General features: G+C 39.2%; 1 non-coding gene across 1 annotated transcript; it reads left to right on the plus strand.

Annotated features, from left to right (window-relative positions):
• Positions 1-7,950: 7,950 nt before the first annotated feature.
• On the plus strand, positions 7,951-8,112 carry LOC115068316. The gene has a single exon (XR_003847684.1). It is a non-coding gene; the product is annotated as a U1 spliceosomal RNA (small nuclear RNA).
• The last annotated feature ends 10,039 nt before the right edge of the window (positions 8,113-18,151 follow it).

Consider the following 18,151-nt stretch of genomic DNA (forward strand, 5'->3'; position numbering starts at 1 on the left):
ACATCCCTGCACAATTCCATTTGTGGCATTCTTCTTTTAACCTTTCTGTCATCAAACTACTTTTGAAGTTGGTATATTAGTTCACTGTTTTTTCTACTTTTGTTCCACTGTGATGGCAACTGTGAGCATCAGAAATTGTGTCTAGACTATTCATTAGTGTTCCCTCAAGCTCAGTGAGTATTTGCAGAATGAATGATGAGCCAACAGAAAGTGTAAGTTTTTCTCTACAGGTGATGGCATGATTTGTGCAATAAACTGGAAGGAATATTAGTACTTCTAAATCAATAAAAAGGCTTACAATAAATTGTTCTAAAAACAATGCTCATTTTATCAAATGTCCTTATTTTTACTTTTTTTAAGAGAGAGTGTGTGTGTGTGTCTGCATGTGTCTACGTGTGTGTGTGTGTGTGTGTGTGTGTGTGTGTGTGTGTGTAATATATAATTGGAGATCAGAAGACAACTTGCAGGAGTTGACTTTCTCCTCTACCATAAAGGTCCTGGAGATCAAACTCGGGTCATCAGGTTTGGGAGCAAACACCTTTACACACTGAGCCATCCTTACAATCCAAATGTCCTTATTTTTAATAATCCAATATAACAGAATGTAATTTAGGAGAATGAGGAAAGGATTTCTAATCTCCTTAGCTTGAAAGGCTAACCACTAATTTTATTAATTAAAGCTGAAATATTTTTCAATTCAATAAAAGTGTTATGGTTATTGTTGAAAACAACCATTTGGACAAATTTTAGGCAAAAAATTACATAGTTCTGCTTTATGGCACTCAACTTTTAAACTAACCATTTGTGCACAGGTTATAAAAGTCATTAAATTGTTTCCTTTAAAAAAACATACATGGCTGGGCATGGTGGCGCACGCCTTTAATCCCAGCACTCGAGAGGCAGAGGCAGGTGGATCTCTGTGAGTTCGAGGCCAGCCTGGTCTACATAGTGAGTTCCAGGACAGCTGGGGCTACAGGGAGACCCTGTCTCAAAAAAACCAAAAAAAAAAAAAAAATACCATACCTTTTCAGCCCACCTACAGAAAATGAATTTTAGTCATCTTGTTGGATATATTTTTTGTGTGTGACATTAGTCCTGCCCCACAACCAGCTGAACTTTTTTCCTGAACTTAGGGCTCCACCCTTAATGGGCAAAATATTTTCAACATAAAAATATATTAAACCTGCAATCTCATGGTATTTACTACCCAGCTATTATATATTATGCAAATGTGGTTACACAAAATGATATTTGTCAAACAATATTTGAAAAACTATGAGGTTCAGTCATTCTATGACACTGAAGATTCTTAACCGATAGTTCATGTACCCTCATTAAATTTGGCATCTTGTTGGGTGTCATCGGTATTCTCTCAAGCTCAGTGAGTATTTGCAGAATACTCGCTGCCCTAGTATAAAGCCCTAGTGTAATTTCATCAGATATTCAAAGTGGTCCAGAACTCAAAGACTATCCCCTTAATTCAAACTTTATTCTTAGATCAAATAAAAGCATCAGATAGTTACATATTTGTTCAATACTATTTTTTGCTGTTTTTAAAGTTTGATTCTGTTTGAGTTTGGTCATGCCCTGCATCTGCTTGCACAGAAGAGAATCCAGGAAATACACCTAATTTACAGGTACCCTTTTATCAAAGGTATAGGCTGTGTGTGTGTGTGTGTGTGTGTGTGTGTGTGTGTGTGTTGTACACACAGGTATGCACATATTTGTGGAGGCCAGGTCGACACCAGGTGTTTTTCTCTATTGCTTTTCACTTTATTTTTTGAGATGTGTTTTCTCACTGAGCCTGGAGCTCACCAGAAAGTCCCAGGGATCCTCCTGTCTCTATCCTTACAGTACTGAAATTAGAAGCATGTGCTTTTCTGCCTGGGTATCCGATCTCAGGTCCTCACTTCATCAACTTGAGCAATCGCCCCAGCCCCAATCATACAATCAAAATCATCCTAATATAAGCTATAATTTTGTATTATTAGTTTCATGCAATCATTTCCCATCATTCCAATTTCCTCATCTACTTTGTGTTATCCCTTTGTTTGATATATTTCTTTAAAGTTTCATATTCTTTTGGGAATAAGATGTGAGCTGTAAGTAGTATAAAATGACCAAGTATAATATGAGGTTGACATAATATCTAGAAAAAATTCTATCACACTAAATTGTAGTTTCTTGACTTTTGTGTGTTATTTCTTTTTCAAAATTGAGACAATAAGAATTACAAAAGTTTTAGATCTTAATGCATAGAAAAATATTTAATATGTAAGACTGCTTAGTGATGAAATGTACATTTCAGAAGCCACACACTACATCAAAATTTAGAACAATACTCGCATTAGTTTTGACACAATTTCAAAGTTGGTAATAAGGTAGCAGATACTTTATAAAATTAGTTACAACTTTATTCCATAAGTTAAAAAAGTGTATTTGCATTTTAAATAGTATTTTAAAACAAGGGCACTTAACAAAGATGCTTTCAGACAAGATTGGGCATGTTTAGAGTAGTATGGCTATAGATGACAGATGATTTCTAAATAAAAATCATTAACAAATTGCCTTTTTTGGAAAAATTTTAGAAATTATAATTTTAATTATAGGAAATAGTTGATCTCAAAAATACTGAGTTAAACTTTCAGTTGGTGGCATCTTAATTGTGATATTTTTGTGTGTCTTCCCTCTTATATGTAAAGTATGTTTTTAAATATCTATTTCTGTAATATGAAGGAGAAATTAATATTAATTTGACTTAAGATTTCATTGTTCTATACAACCCAATTGAAAAAGTTAATTTCACAAGGCTGAAAATATGTCTGATGTTTGAAAGTCTTCAACGAAGACAGCAGGAATAGATACAGGGCTGAATGGCTTTCTTATGAACTATACATGGGGGAAAAATAAGATGATTTTAATGATCTACCAAGTTATTGTTCAAAATATTTAGAATCATGCAGTCTCATGACTTCTAAGTAATATAAAAATGAAAAAAATATTTTTATATTAGGAAAAAACTAAACATGGCAAATTTGCTAGCTTATTTGAAAAACCTGAAACAATCAGGACTAAATACCTTTTAATAAAACTAAACTGCTACTTTCTTAAATATACATTTAAATTACCTCCTGTTATTTTCTGTGGAGAATTATACTTGGAAGACATCACTTGTCTTCTGCCCATTCCGTGAGACCTTGAAAGCAAGCAGTCTATATACATGTCCCAGAAATCTTGGGCTATGTTTAAGAAGACATTGTAATGTCCAGGCCGCTGAGATTTTTGCAAGAACAACATGAAATTCCAGAAAGCATCCACATTGTGCTCTATCTTGAGTTCCTTGAGATCTATCAGTGTCAAAGAGCAAATGTTCCAACACTGGAGATCTATGTCTTCTGTGATGCCAGGGCTGATGCTAGCAAGCACTCCCTTTTGGAATTCAAAATCAGCATCAATGAGATTGAACAGCATGAAGCAGCCCATGGGTAGGTAGAGCCATCTTCTTATGGCAGAACCCATCTTCTACAGAGGAAAAAAAAAGGGGGTGGGGTTAACAAAAAGAAAAGTATTCAATACTCAATCTATTTAAACATAAAAGTACATGTTTGTGATAAAGTCAAAGCCTATGTGTTTATTCCTTTTCCTCCAAGCTGCCTTGCTTTGAAAGGATAGTTTGATTCCAGGTTGATAACCTGGCTTTGGGAGTCACTGAAATCCAGCCCATGTCTGTGAAGATGTGACAGGTTCGTTTCATCACAACGCTTTACAGCTGGAAGAAACCTAAAGAGTATGTGTGCCCACCTTCTGCTGTACAAATTGAACATTTCTCACTAATGGGGTCTCCTCTCTCCTTGTCCAAATGGGTTAAAATGCAGTTCATTCTGTGTGTAACTATAATAGATTTGTGGTTGTTTGAATTCAATTCAGTTCTTTGAAATCTGTTTACCCAAGTGGCATTGGATATCTCAAATGCTTCTTCCATTTTTTACTGAAAAAATCTTGTTAAGGACTCCTATCTGGTGGACTCTGACTTTTCTTGGGTTGTTTAGGATCAGTTTAGAGATGAAAGTATATCCAGGAAGGAGCAGGAAAGCAAAGGTGGGAAAAAGCTAGTGCAGGGCCCATTGCATTCAGCAAATACTGTCGTGTCCTAATGCTTCTTTGCACAAGTTTCCCTGCCAGTTGATTGGTCAGCAAATGAACCTAGAACACATAGGTGGAAATCAAAGACTAAATTAACAATAGATTGCCGTAGATATGCTACTCTAGACTGGCATCGGAAGTGCTCCTAGACATGACAGAAGAACCTTGACAGCCAACTCAGGTAGAGGGGGCAAGGAACACTGAACCCGAACCCAGACTCATCGATTTCCCTGTATTCCACCTTAAAAAAAATTAAACTCCTTTTTTAAAAAATGAAAGGAGAAATTTGAACAGAATGTTCAAGTCGTTTTTACATAGTCAAAAATTGTGCAGATTGGATGCAGAGTGAGGTGACAGAGTAGCCAGTTGATGACAGGAGTTCTAAAAAGGTGTGAGGGGTGGGATCCCAGACTGTTCTTCCCGCTCGGTTGGTTAGTTTCCCTACCAGTGCCGGGAAGCAGAAGAGGGACCTCGCACGGGAACCGAGTACCTCTCGTGGGTGTCCACAGCGCTCTTCCTGGCGCGTGTCGCGAGAGTGCCTCCGGGTGCGAGGACTGGAGGTGTCCGCGGGTTCTGGACGTCCCACCCGGGAAGCGGGGCTCCGAGGCCGCCCGGGTTGGCGGTGCTGATGCAGGGCTGTGTGCAGCGAGCTGCGCGGGTAGCGGCTCTGCTGCGGGCGCCACTCTCAGCCAGCCCCGCAGCCCCGCCGTGCTCCTTTTCTAGGGACAGAGTGATCCCAAAGTGGGTGGCCACGCCTCCTCGGGGGTCCCAGACCCCACCGCCGCGCCGCCTGCCCACGCCTCTCCCCCTCTCCCCTTCTCGGTTGCACTGTAGTGACAGAGGCTTTCTTCCTGGCTCACTTTCTCTTCGCCGAAATTCAAGTTGGCAGTGGGCAGTCACCATACCCGGAGCTACCTTCTTCGTCTGCCTAACCAGCTGTGTCTTGTGTGACCACAGACAAATTCTCTTAAACCTGAAGACCATTAAAACCCTAACCCTCCCTGATGGGTTCCAACTTCCAGGTAATCATTTAAATTATTAACACTAATCCATCCACAAACTCAAGCATAACCGCACCTCTACCTAAATGCACACTGTTGAACTCCGGAAGAGTTTTCTGTATCCTTCAGTAGAAGGAAACCAGAAAGTCCCTTAAATGTTATGGTTGTGACATTGCCTATCCGGTCCAGCCTTGACACATTCTTAGGACTATCATTGTCCTTATGCCTGTTTCCTGCCCAAACTCCATCCTAATAGTCAGATGGACTGGATGGGAAGTCAATCCACAGTCACCTGACTTAGTTCCTTTTCCCCTTAGACAGGTCTCATATGTTCTTTAGCTAGGATGGACATGAATTCCAAACTCAAGAGCCCATTGTCCATTCATTGTACCACCCCCAAACCTAAAAGCTTCTCTTCATCATGTTAGTGGAGTCAGCACTGTTAACCTTAATACCATATAACTAGCATGGTTAATCTTAAAACTTATAGATCTTAATTTTAATCCCTTCTGTGTCACTTCTACCTCCAGGACAAGCCCCTACACAAAACTGAACTGAGGAAAGAGAAGATTCGTGTACTCAGATTGGGTAAGGACACACACCAATCCATCTCACACCTGTTTTCTACTCTTGTGTTCCCAGGTGTCTTAGTCCACAATCAGTTGTGGACTCTCCGTAGACAAAAGTTACCTAATCCAAAATCCGTTCAGAAATTTGAACTTTGTACCCTTCCATGGAACTTTGTACCCTTCCCACCAACGTTGCTCTCCAATTTCACTTAATCTTGGAAGAGAGAGAGAGAGAGAGAGAGAGAGAGAGAGAGAGAGAGAGAGAATAAGTAATTGGCTCAGACTGGTTAGTCCTACAATCTGCCATCTGTAAGCTGGAGGTTCTGGAAACCTGGTGATCCAGTTCCAACCTGACTTCAAAGGCCTGAAAGCTAGGAGAGAACTAATGATCTAACTCATGAGGTCAAAAAGAAAGGGAAAATTCTCCTTTCCTCTGCTTTTTGTTCTCTCAGGCCCTCAGTGGATTGGATGATACCCACCCAACAGACTGGAAGAAGGGGAGAGCAATCTTATTCAGTCTACTATTTCAAATACCAATCACATTCAAAATCAAACTCACAGACTCAATCAGAAATGTTTACTAAATGTCCATGAGCAAGTTCACACATGTAACTTTCACATGGAACAGCAGCACTTGTACATAGTACTAGGAAGAGTGAAAATTGGTATAACTAGACTACAAATGGCACCATCATCCAAGTCTCAGCAAGCACATATTTTCTCTTTATTTGTTTTGCTATTGCTTGAGAATTTCATACATACACATGATGTATTTTGAGCAAACCCACCCATTTTCTCTCCCCTCCAGCTTCTACCACTATTCCTTCCCAATGCCATGTACTTTTTTTTTTTTTTTTTTTTTTTTTTTTTTTTTTTTTGATGGGTCTCCCTGTACTCCCTGTAGTCCCAGCTGGACTGGAACTCACTATGTAGACCAGGCTGGCCAGCCTTGAACTCACAGAGATCTGTCTGCCTCTGCCTCCTGAGTGCTGGGATTAAAGGGTGTAGGATCCCCTGGAGCTGGAGTTACATAGTTGTTAGCCAACATGTGGGTGCTGGGAACTGAACCTGGGTCCTCTGTAAGGGCAGCCAGTGATCTTAACTGCTGAATAACCACTCCAGCACCATTATTTTTATTAGAATTATTTTTACAAGAAGTAATGTATTCATCACCATCCCATCACGATCATTCATTCCCCAATACATTCCTAATGTCCCCAGACTTCATCTCCAAATTACATCATGTAGTATCTTTGCCTTCCTCTTTGTCACATTAGGCACTTACCCCACTCTGAAGTTCCTTTCACATAATTCAGCCTTATGGCTATAGCTAATTAGATGCCCATTTTTACTCCATCTCTTGGCATATGTTTGTATATTACTACATATCTTTTTTCTATAAGAACAATTATAAAAATAACATACTTATTACACACTTTTCTACTGCTTGTCACAAAGCACAAAGAACACTGAAGTATTTTTAGCTGATTTCTATTTCCGTGCCATTTTTCTCCTCTTAGGAACTTCTCACCCTTAAGTAGTTCAGAACCCTAGTGTTGCCTATAAATATTCTCTGATTGAGTCAAGCCAGTGGCCTACTTGTTGTCCCTATGCTGTCTTCCTTCCAGTCACTTGGCTGCAGTTTTGTCACACTTGTGCTCATCCTGCTTCTTCTTTATATGGCACATTTCCCCAGGAAATACTGCCACCATCACTCCCCACAGAATCCAGAAGAGCACTCTACACACAGCAGGGACATGCTGACCGCGTAATCATGCTGGATACCTACAAAAAGAATAATTTTTCAAGTCATTGACTTCCTGACTCATTATAATGAAAGACATTAATTTTAAATATCTACAACTCCAATTGCCTCTAGTAAACTTTAATTACAATGTATTTATCGAAGTGTGACTCAGTGACCTTGGGGGTAAAGAGGAAATGAGGCTGAGACAAGTAACGACCCTGCAGAGATAAAAAATGTTCTTTCTGCTAATTGAGGGAAAAGAGGCATTATTTTTCCAGGAACACCAGAGAAGATGAGCACAATACTGCCTCTGAGGAAAGAGAAAAAGAAAAGTTCAGGAAAGAACTTAAGATCCTTAGTTCTTACCTTTAAAAAAGGATCATTGCTATAAAATACTTCATAATTATTTAGGAAAAAGAGGAAAAAAAGCAAATTCTGTTAGGACATAAAAATTGAAACATTAAAGAAATATAAACATTGTATATTCCTAATACTTACCTGAGGGGAGACACCATGATCAGGAAGGTGGTTTTCCCAGAGCGAGGCTCATCCATTGCACTTGGGATGTGCTGACCCCTGCAATTTCCCCAAATGCGGGAAACTCAACTGCATAATTTGTGGTGAGGGGGGACTGCGTTCGTGCTCTCCCGTTAAAAAAAAAAAAAAAGAAAAAGAAAACCTTATTTATTAGTCATAATTCGCTAAAGAAACAAAACTGATCGAATGAATATAGATTAAAAATGAATATATGGGGGCTGGAGAGATGGCTCATCAGTTAAGAGCACTGAGTGCTCTTGCAGAGGACCTGGGTTCAATTCCCAGCACCCACATGGCAGCTACGAACGTCCTTAACTCCAGTTCCAAGGGAATCTGACGCCTCTTCTGACCTCCACGGCATTGCACTACACAGATGCACTCACATACATGCGGGCAATACATTCATACACATAAAATAAAAATAATAAATAAAAATATTTTTTAAAAAATGAATTTATGGGCTGGAGAGACGGCTCAGTGATTAAGAACTCTGGCTGTTCTTGCAGATGACCCAAGTTCACATCCCAGCATCCACATGGCAGCTAGTGATTGTAACTCCAGTTCCAGGGGATCTGACAGCCTCTCTGTCCTCCTCTGGCATTGCACAACATGAAGGGTGCACTTACCTACATGCAGGCAATACAGACATACACATAAAAATAAAAAGTAGTTTTTTAAGTGAATTTATTGGAGTAGCTTACACGACTGGGCCAAGTAGTCCGACAAAGGCTGTTTCACAAGGCAGAGGCTGAGAATCCACTAGTTGCTAAGTCCCAGAAGCTGGATGTCTCAGCAGTTCCAATCTGGTGCTGAAGGCCAGGGGGGATTCCTGGAGAACTAATTGTCTTCAGTCTACCTTGGAACCCAAAGAAGCTGGTTCTGCTATCAGTGAGGAATGCTGATACAGAATAGACAAACTTGCCAGCAAGAGTGAAGGCAAGCAGGCAAAAAAGCAAAGTTTCCTTCTTTTTTATCTAGGCTGCCCACTGAAGGCATGGCCACATTTAGGGAGGTCTTTCCACTCCAAATAATTTGGTCAAGAAAGTCCCTCACAGAAGCACCTAGCACCTGCATTTTAGCTGATTCCAGATCTATGCAACTTGACAACCAAGATTAGCCATCACGCATCGTTTTCCCTCGTTGTGTAATTTTTTTGGTAGTTTTAAGAATTATCATTTACAACATTTCACAGACTAATTATTGAGTTAATATTGAACAAATTCATGTAAAATATAAAAATCTTGAAAATTATATGTCCATTTTCTCACTTTCCCCCTTTCACTAAAGTTGTCAAATACATACCTCCACATGTGAGTATGAAGTTATAATCTCCAATGTTCTTCATTCCCCCAAACCCAAGATCTAAATTCCCAGATGGTTTTGCTTCTTTTTTGCTTAAAGAACTTCTTTCCTATTTTTTTAACTTAAATTTTTTTTTTGATTTATTTTTATTCTATGTGAGTATTATGTTTGCATGTATGTAAGTGTACCTGTATCATGCAATGCCCACAGAGGACAGAAGAGGGCATCAAATCCCCTGGAACTAGAGTTACAGACAGTTGTTAGCCTCAATGTGGGTGCTGGACTTCAAACCCGGGTCTTCTGCAAGAGTAGTCAGTGCTCTTAATTGCTGAGTCATCTCTCCAGCCCCTTCTTTCCTTCTTTACTATTTCTTATAGTGAGTATTGCTTGGCAACAAATTCATAGGTTTTTAAATCTGAAAACTGTTTTTTCACTTTCATTTTCACTGGATACAAAATTCTGAGTTGATATGATTTTTATTTTTGATTCCCTGACTGCCCCCCACTGAAGAACTTGAAAGATGCTAGTCCCCTCTCTTCTACGTCTCTATTATTTTTCTGATATGTCACAATCATCCAAATCATAATTGTTTTATGTAATGTGTCATTTTTTATCAGACAGGTTTCAAAATATTTCTGTAATTTAATGATAGTATGTCTGTGTGGCATGCAATTGTGACAAACTCACAATTAAGGGCGGAGCTCTCCCTTCATTTCAGAAACTAACTGCAAGCCCCAGCATTCCTAGGCCATACACTTCCAGGTAACTTCTGATCACTTCAGAACCTACAATTCTCTAGTCTGACTCACAGAACTCAGGAAATATTATATTCATAATAATAATTGCATTATAAAGGGTACACACCAGGACCAGCCACATGAAGAGGTCCTTGAGTGGGGTGTAGGAGAGTCCAACACAAAGCTTTTAAATGTCCTCAGAACATGTCACCTGCTCTAGTTTGTTTCTCCATTGCTGTGACAAATCACTCCGACCAATACCAACTTGGGGAGGAAAGGGTTTATTCAGCTTACAACTCTTGCGTCACAGTTCATCAGAGAGCCCAAGGTAGGAACTCAGGACAGGAACCTGGAGGCAGGAGTTGAAGCACAGGCCATGGAGGAATGCTGCTTACTGGCTTGCTCCCCTGGCTCCTGCTCAGCATGCTTTCTTATACAACATAGGCCCACCTGCCTAGGGGTGACACCACCCACAGAAGATGCCCCACAGACATGGCCACAGGCCAATCCAATGGAGGCTCCCTCTACCCAGGTATGTCAAGTTGACAACTAAATCTATCCAACACATCACCTTCTTTGCTCACCTGAGTTCCATCTTATCACATAGATGGGACATCACTGAACACAATTTCTTGAGCCCTCAGAATCTAAGCTGGTATCTTAATCACCAAAAATGCTTGGTATAGTAAATATTTTTAGGTTATAATCCTTGACCTGTAATCTGCAAATTGGAGCCCCAGGAAAGCTAGTGATGCACTTTAGTACAGACTTGGAAGTCTGAGAACCAAGAAAGCCAAAGATGTAAATTCCAGTGCAAAGACCCAAACAGCTGGAGCTCTGATGTCACAGAGCAAGAGAATGTGGATGTACCAACTCAAACAATTCTTTCCTTCAGTCACATTTTTTTAAATCTATTGAGTCCATCAAGAGGTTGGATAACATCTACTCACATAAGTGAGGGCACACCCAAACAAAAACTTAGTCCATCAAAGTAGCTCAAGGCTGGACATCTGGGATTTACTCATGATCTTCTGGGCTCCAAAGGGTTTCAGCAGCTCCACTTCTCTGGCTCTGCCGTCCACAGCACACACAGCTCATCTCGCAGGCCCAGGCCAGCTCCATTCCACATCTGATGCTGCCCTTGTGGTCGTCCCATGGTCCCGGCATCTCTAAAAAGTTGGGGTCTCTGCTGAAACTGAGACTGAACCTTCGTCAATAGGCTCTTCTGGCCTCTCAGGGTGCAATGCTTCAGGGTCCATGACCGCTTCAATCCTGGGGTCTTCACTGCAACTGAGGTTGAAGTTTCACCAATGGCCTTTCCTGGCCTCTCAAGGTGCCAAGCCTCAGCTGCTCTCTGTGACCCCTTCATGTTTTCAACACCAGAACCATGCAGGAGACTCTTACACATTACCAAGTCCTACTTCCAGCTTGCGATGGAGGCTCAGGGCTCTTCTCGACCATAGCTTCTGTGTGCTGACCCTGAGGAAACACTTCCCAGAAGATTTCACCTCAATGATGCTGTCTCGTTACTCACAGCTGATCTCTACTCCCAGCTAACCAGCATTAATTGTCCCAGTAAAACAAAGGTATTGCTTCAATGCTTTTAGTCTCTTCTCAATCACAGTTGATTCTTCCACCCCAGTCAATTAGAACCCACAGATTCTCAATTCAAATATCACAAACATCACACAAACAGTCCTGATAATCTCTGCTTCCTTTTGAAACTTCAGAAGCCAGGCCTCCATCGTCTATATTTCTCTTCAAAATAACTGTTGCAAGCACCACAGCAACAACTCACTAAGCCATAAACACTCAATGGCTTTCCCAGTCCAAAGCTCCAAAACCTTCCACAATCCTCTCCCAAACAACTGAATCAGATTTGTCACAACAGTAGCCCACTCCTGGTACCAATTTCTGTTCTAGTTTGCCTTCAATTGCTGTGACAAAATATTCTGACCAATACCAACTTGGAAGGAAGGAGTTTACTTGGCTTATGTCTCCTGGGTCACGGTTCATCAGGGAGCCCAAGGTAGGAACTCAGGACAGGAGCCTGGAGGCAGGAGCTGAAGCACAGGACATGGAGGAATGGTGCTTACTGGCCTGTTCCCCTGGCCCATGCTCAGTCTGCTTTCTTATACAATATAGAACAACCTGCCCAGGGATGGCACATGGAGGTAATTCCCCTACTGAGGCTCCTGTTAACCCAGGTGTGTCAAGTTAACAATCAAGTCATCCAGCACAATGGTCATCATCTCCATGTCGCCGTGGACTTTGCAATGATACAGCTGTTTTTCTGGTCAACTATGTTGCCTTTACCCTTCACCCATATGCCTATAAGTAATTTCAAGAAACTCAATGATTCACTAAGCTATACTTGGATTGAATCATTTCTTTGATCTGTTATCAATGTCCTATTTGGGGTGCAAAGATGTTTGTTCATGTCTTTCCAAGAAGTCATAAAACACTGAGTATCCCTTACTGCTGACACAGTGGAAACAGAAAACTAGCCATCACAGTACAGTAAACATTATTTTGCAAAGATGTTGGGTTCTGTAGCACTCGTTCTATAAATATTTTTGTTGTTTCTTTAGTTTTGTTCAGCATAAAACTGGTGTGATCATGCTCTCTCTTTGAAGTTGTACCTCAATTATCAATTCAGTTCTTTCGCTTGATTGTTTGAAGGTTTCCCTATTCAGGCATCTTGCCATCCTGAAATTCATACTGAGTTTATAAATAGAATTTGAGAGTTGATTTTTTTGGTTCCCTTTCTTCTTGGATTTCCTATATTTTCTAGGAAATGTAATTTCCCCGCTCTGTCTCATATTCTTCTGGCTACAAAACCCAGTATTTCATAACAGAATTTTATCTTCCCTGCATAAAGCAGACTGTGAGGCCTGCCTTTGGTGTGTTAACTATATGATTTCAAAAAGAAAAGAGGTAATAACTGACATGAGTGGCAAAAGATGATGTAGGAATGGTGGAGAAGGAGAATTGAGAGTTGGTTTGGAATATGCTATTTCAAATAGCACTATGAAGTTCTAAGCCATCAATAAAGATGCAGGATAGGAAGTGGATCAATTCACTGACTGATTTTAATCTCAAGGCCTGACAGAAGCACTGTGTTAGAAAGGCCTATACCCTAGCGTACATATTATCTTTAAGGCTCTGTGAATTTTTTAGGATTATAAGGCTGGTCTTCATGTGGAGTCCTTGATTTTTCTTTTTGATTTACTGATTTGTTGTTGTTGTTATTGTTGTTTTGTTGATTTGAGACAGGGTCTCTCTGTAGCTCTAGCTGGCCTGGAACTCACTATGTAGACCAGGCTGGCCTTGAACTCACAGAGATCTACCTGCCTCTGCCTCCCGAGTGCTGGGATTAAAGACGTGTGCCACCACGCCTGGCTGATTTACTGATTTTGAAATTTTATGTGTATAAGTGTTTTGCCTGCATGTATGTAAGTGTATCACGACCATGCAATGCCCAAGGAAGCTAGAAGAAAGTGTCAGATACCCTGGAATTGGTGGTTGTTAGCAGCCATGTGGGTACTGGGAACCGAACCCAGGTTCTCTGGGAGAGCAATCAGTGCTCTTAACTGCTGAGCCATTTCTCCAGTCCCAGTTTGGAGCCTTTGAATGAGTTCTTAAATGGAATGAGAAATTTTGTGTGTAAAATACCATGGCATTTGGTTGGGGAGCATGTACAACTTTCATCAGGTTTTTAGTTGAATCTGAAACTTAGCTCTGAAAAATAAAGTTAATCTTGCCTTCTGGGGTTTTTTCTCCTTTTTGTTTTAATTATTATGAAAGCAAACAAAAAAGTAGAAATTGAATTGTTATTAAATAACAATATATAAATTGAAACTACAATAAGGATGGAAATTCTTAGAATTATAGATATAGCTTACTTGGCACATTCCAAATCACAGTCACTTCACTTGACAAGCATAGCATGAGGAAACAAGCAGTGACTTCTCCTAACCCCAACTCCAAGACCATAATACGACATGAGATGATGTTGATGTATTCTAGACCAACAGAAATGATGAGAGAAAATATAATGAATTCTATTTTCTTGGTTCTGACCACTCGACAAGTCTACCTGAAAATTCTTTTTGTCAAACACTTGTGTATTACTTAGCTTTACCATTACTGATTTAAAAAAAAAAAAAACATAAGCAGCTTTTAAGAAGGAAACATTTTAGCTCACAGTTTTGGAGGTTTAAGGTCATTATGGCTGCTTCCATTGTTTTGGGGCCCATGGTAAGATAGAATACCATGGTGCATGGTGAAAGGGACATGTAGAGGAGGAAGATACTCACTTCATGGTGGACAGGAAGCAGAGCAAAGGTAGAAAGGAGTCAGGGTAGGATGTCTCCTTCAGAGACAGTCTTCCAATGACCTAACTCCTTCCACAGTTCCCACAACCTCCCGATTCATCAAAGCATTCATCAAGATTCATCAAAACATTATTAATCAATAATGCCAAGTTCATAATCCTAATTAACCACCACAACTAGCATAGTTTTTATGAACTTAGGCTACTGTTTTTAATTAAATTTTAAAATATTTTTGATGTTCCAGATTGTGTAAGCTAAATATACGCTTTATAAGTAAGTTATCGCCCTACCCCCTAATTTTATTTTAAATATTTAAAATTTTTATTTTTTATTTGATATATGCTTTAAGACTTAAGTTCTCTCTCTACCTCTAATTTTAATTTTTAAATACTTTAAATTTTTACTTTTCATTTGATGTATGATAGCTAGACTTATGGTGCATAGTTCATAATTCAATTAGTGTATTACATGTGTAATGATCAAATAAGGATAACTAGCATTTTCATTTCTTCAATTAGTGTTTTTAAATTTGGGGGAACTTTATTCTCTGGCTATTTTGAAATATATAATTAATTGTTGTAGACTATATGCTATCCTATTGTGCCATCAGAAGCACCTTCCGCTTCTATGTTTTGGTACCCTTCATCTTCCCTCTCAGAATCCCTCTACTTCCCTACCCTTCCTAACTTCTAGTGGCTTTCATTCTTCACTCTACTTCTCTGCAATCAGCTTTTAAGTTCCATAAATCATGAGGAATGTGATATTTGTTTCTGTGCCTAGCTTAAAATAATGTCCTGCAGCCCCATCTATGTTTGAACTGTTTTTCTAGTAAAATTCTGGGCTGGATGGATCATAGTTTTGATTCCATGTTAATTCTTGTGTAACTTTGAAAACTAAAATAGATCAAGATTACTCAATTTTATGCCCTATCTAATTTTACTTCTGCCAAAGCCTTTTATATTTAGACTTATAGCAATGTTTCATATGCAATCTTTGTTGTCTGGTAACATTTTAACATCTTAGAAGGAAGTAATGTGAAACTGGTGTAGGTATTGGTTTTTCTCTTCTGTGAACTCTAAGCAATCTTTTTTCATTATATATGAACATATATATATTTTTAAGAAAAAGGAGACTTCTTCAGCTAATACGATGTCATTTCTTCTTTGATAAAAAATAAACAACTACCTTTCATCTATGAGAGGAGTTTCTCTCAAGAGTTTGGCATAGCAAAACTGACATTAGTAACATTTTTTAATATGACATTTTCTGTGAGACATGATTTCACTAATAAACATATAATCATTCTCGATATAGAGACCATTTCTGTAACTAGTAGAGAGAAGTGCAAACTGAAATTAATGGCACGTAGGGCAGCAATTCCTACAGTGCAAGATCAGCCCTTGTGGTTTTATTTAAAGAGTTATTGCTCTTTTACATTTCAGAGGGAGCCAGGCATGGTGGCACACACCTTTAATCCCAGCACTTGGGAGGTGGAGGTAGGTGATCTCTGTGACACCAAGGTCTGGTCTACATGGTAAATTACAGGCCTGCTGGGATTCAGGGAGACTCTGTCTCAAAAAGACAGAAGAAAAAATAAATATGAGCTGAGAAATACCATTCCCAAATACATACTATAATTAAAAATTATAAAGAGAAAAAAATCATGACACCTTTTCCATTGCTTATTCATACTAAATTATTAAAAGAGAAATAGTAAGTTATTATCTTATTAAGAAAAGAAAAATAGTTTTTATCTCTCAGAGAAGCAAAAAATAATGTTTTTGTGTCTTACTTAGCCTCAATTTCCTATTTGTCCAAGCAAGAAATTTCTTGCTGAACTGAATGCCAAGCTCCGAATAACACATGAAGACTAAGTAGATGCTTCACAGGAAAGTAATGTGTGAAACCCAAACTCAGATTTACGAAGGAAATGATTATGAAATTCTTACATCTCTGAGATCCTACAGTCCCAAAGCAGTGGAAGTTCAGTGGTACTTAATCTCTGAATGCTCCTTTAGATGGAGGAGCATCTCCAACAAACCTATTGAGAGAGCTTGGTATCTTACTGCTGCAGTGCCATGTCCAGAAAAGTCAAGAGGTAAAGAGACTGGCTCACCAACTAGTTTGGTGCTAAGGAAATACTTTCTAGTACCTTCAAATCAGCCTGTCCTTCCAAATTTGCCAGGCAAAATACCCATGTTTCTTGTGGCCTGGATGTAGGGTGTATGAATCAGAATGTAGGGTGTACAATTTGGTTTCAGGATGTATACTTAACCTTGCACCAAGAAGCTACTCTTTGCAAATAGCTCAGTGAGCCATATGCTCCTCCCCTGGGCATATGACTTTGATCTCTCAGGACCCCACTTTGCCCTCCACTCAAAACAGTGAATGAATGTGGCTATGCTTGAATTAGCATATCAAAGTGCTGAAAGTGGTATTTTCATATTCGTATTCTCATTGGCAGCAGTGAGAATAATTGAGACATCTGCTTGACATTGTGTGCATGATATATTTTAGGCCTAGGGATCAAAGGACAAGATTCCCTGATAAGGGTAGATCCAAGCTTGTAGTGTCCCAATTCATGCTGTAGAGACTGGATAAAAGTACTAATGAGGTCTGGCTCCAGAACAGGTCCATGAAACACCAAAAGAAACAGAAGCCTCAGAGTTTGGATCCATTCTTGGCCCTAAAATTAGTCAGGCTGATTATTTAAGTAGGTATAATTGTAATGTGACTTAATAATGTCGATGTGGATTGCTTTGGATTCAATCTATTCAAGCCACCAAAAGAGATAAAGTGATTGTTTTGGATGAGGCCCAGATATCTTTCAACAGCTCATAAGGGCAGAGACAATCTAAATCTTCCACTTAAATGCCTACCTGTCCACTAGGTAACCAGAGGTAAACAGCCCCAGTGCTGGGACAAGTACTCATAAAACCACCCAAAAGAGAGTTAGTCTTAATATCTGTAAACTCCAGGAACTCAAACCTAGTCCACCAATTACATATTCAAATATGAATTTTCTTATTATCTTTCTCTTCTTTCTTTCCTTGGTTCAAATCTGTATTGCCCTGAAGCTAATGTTAGTAAGTTTGCATCTTAAATCAGTGCCAACTAAGGAGGGGGCAATATGTAACTTTAAATTATTATTATATAGGAATCAATGCTTGTGAATCTAGATAGTGTTTTGAATGTAGATATTGTCTAGGGCCTTAAAATATCTTTAGGACTACTCATAATCTAAAAATGAGCAAAAAATAAATCTTGAATCTCAAAGTCAGTGTCGAGGAAAATCTTCCACCACTGAAAAAATTTAAAGAAATAATAAACGGCAAGGAATTTTTAATTAGGTGTTCTGGGTCAGGCCTCATTCAATTAAAAAGTAATACAAAGATTGCCTACAAATAATCCTTCTATGAATTCTGTTCTTTGAGACTGCCTACAGTGATCTACTTATTCTTTACTCTCTCTAAATAGTGACACATCCTTTAGTGACACATCCTTTCTTTTGTTCAATTTCTACCCTTACTCTTGGAGTCATTAGAAACTTTCTTAGCATTCTGATAAGCTGGAGTCAGGAGAGGCTGATGCTTAGGTCTAACTCCAAAACTTTGTGGAGCTTTTCTATTTGCTTTGCTATATACTGAGGCTTGAGCCTAATGTTTTCTTACTAAGAACTATATAAAAGAATTATGCAAAACTTCTAAGCATTATGCTGTTGATATCATATCCCTAATTCTTTCAGTAGGGACATTCCCAGGTTAAATAAGAAGGAGGA

Source organism: Nannospalax galili, unplaced genomic scaffold (assembly GCF_000622305.1).
Source record: "Nannospalax galili isolate Female #2095 unplaced genomic scaffold, S.galili_v1.0 scaffold85, whole genome shotgun sequence".
In the NCBI taxonomy this organism is placed as follows: domain Eukaryota; kingdom Metazoa; phylum Chordata; class Mammalia; order Rodentia; family Spalacidae; genus Nannospalax; species Nannospalax galili.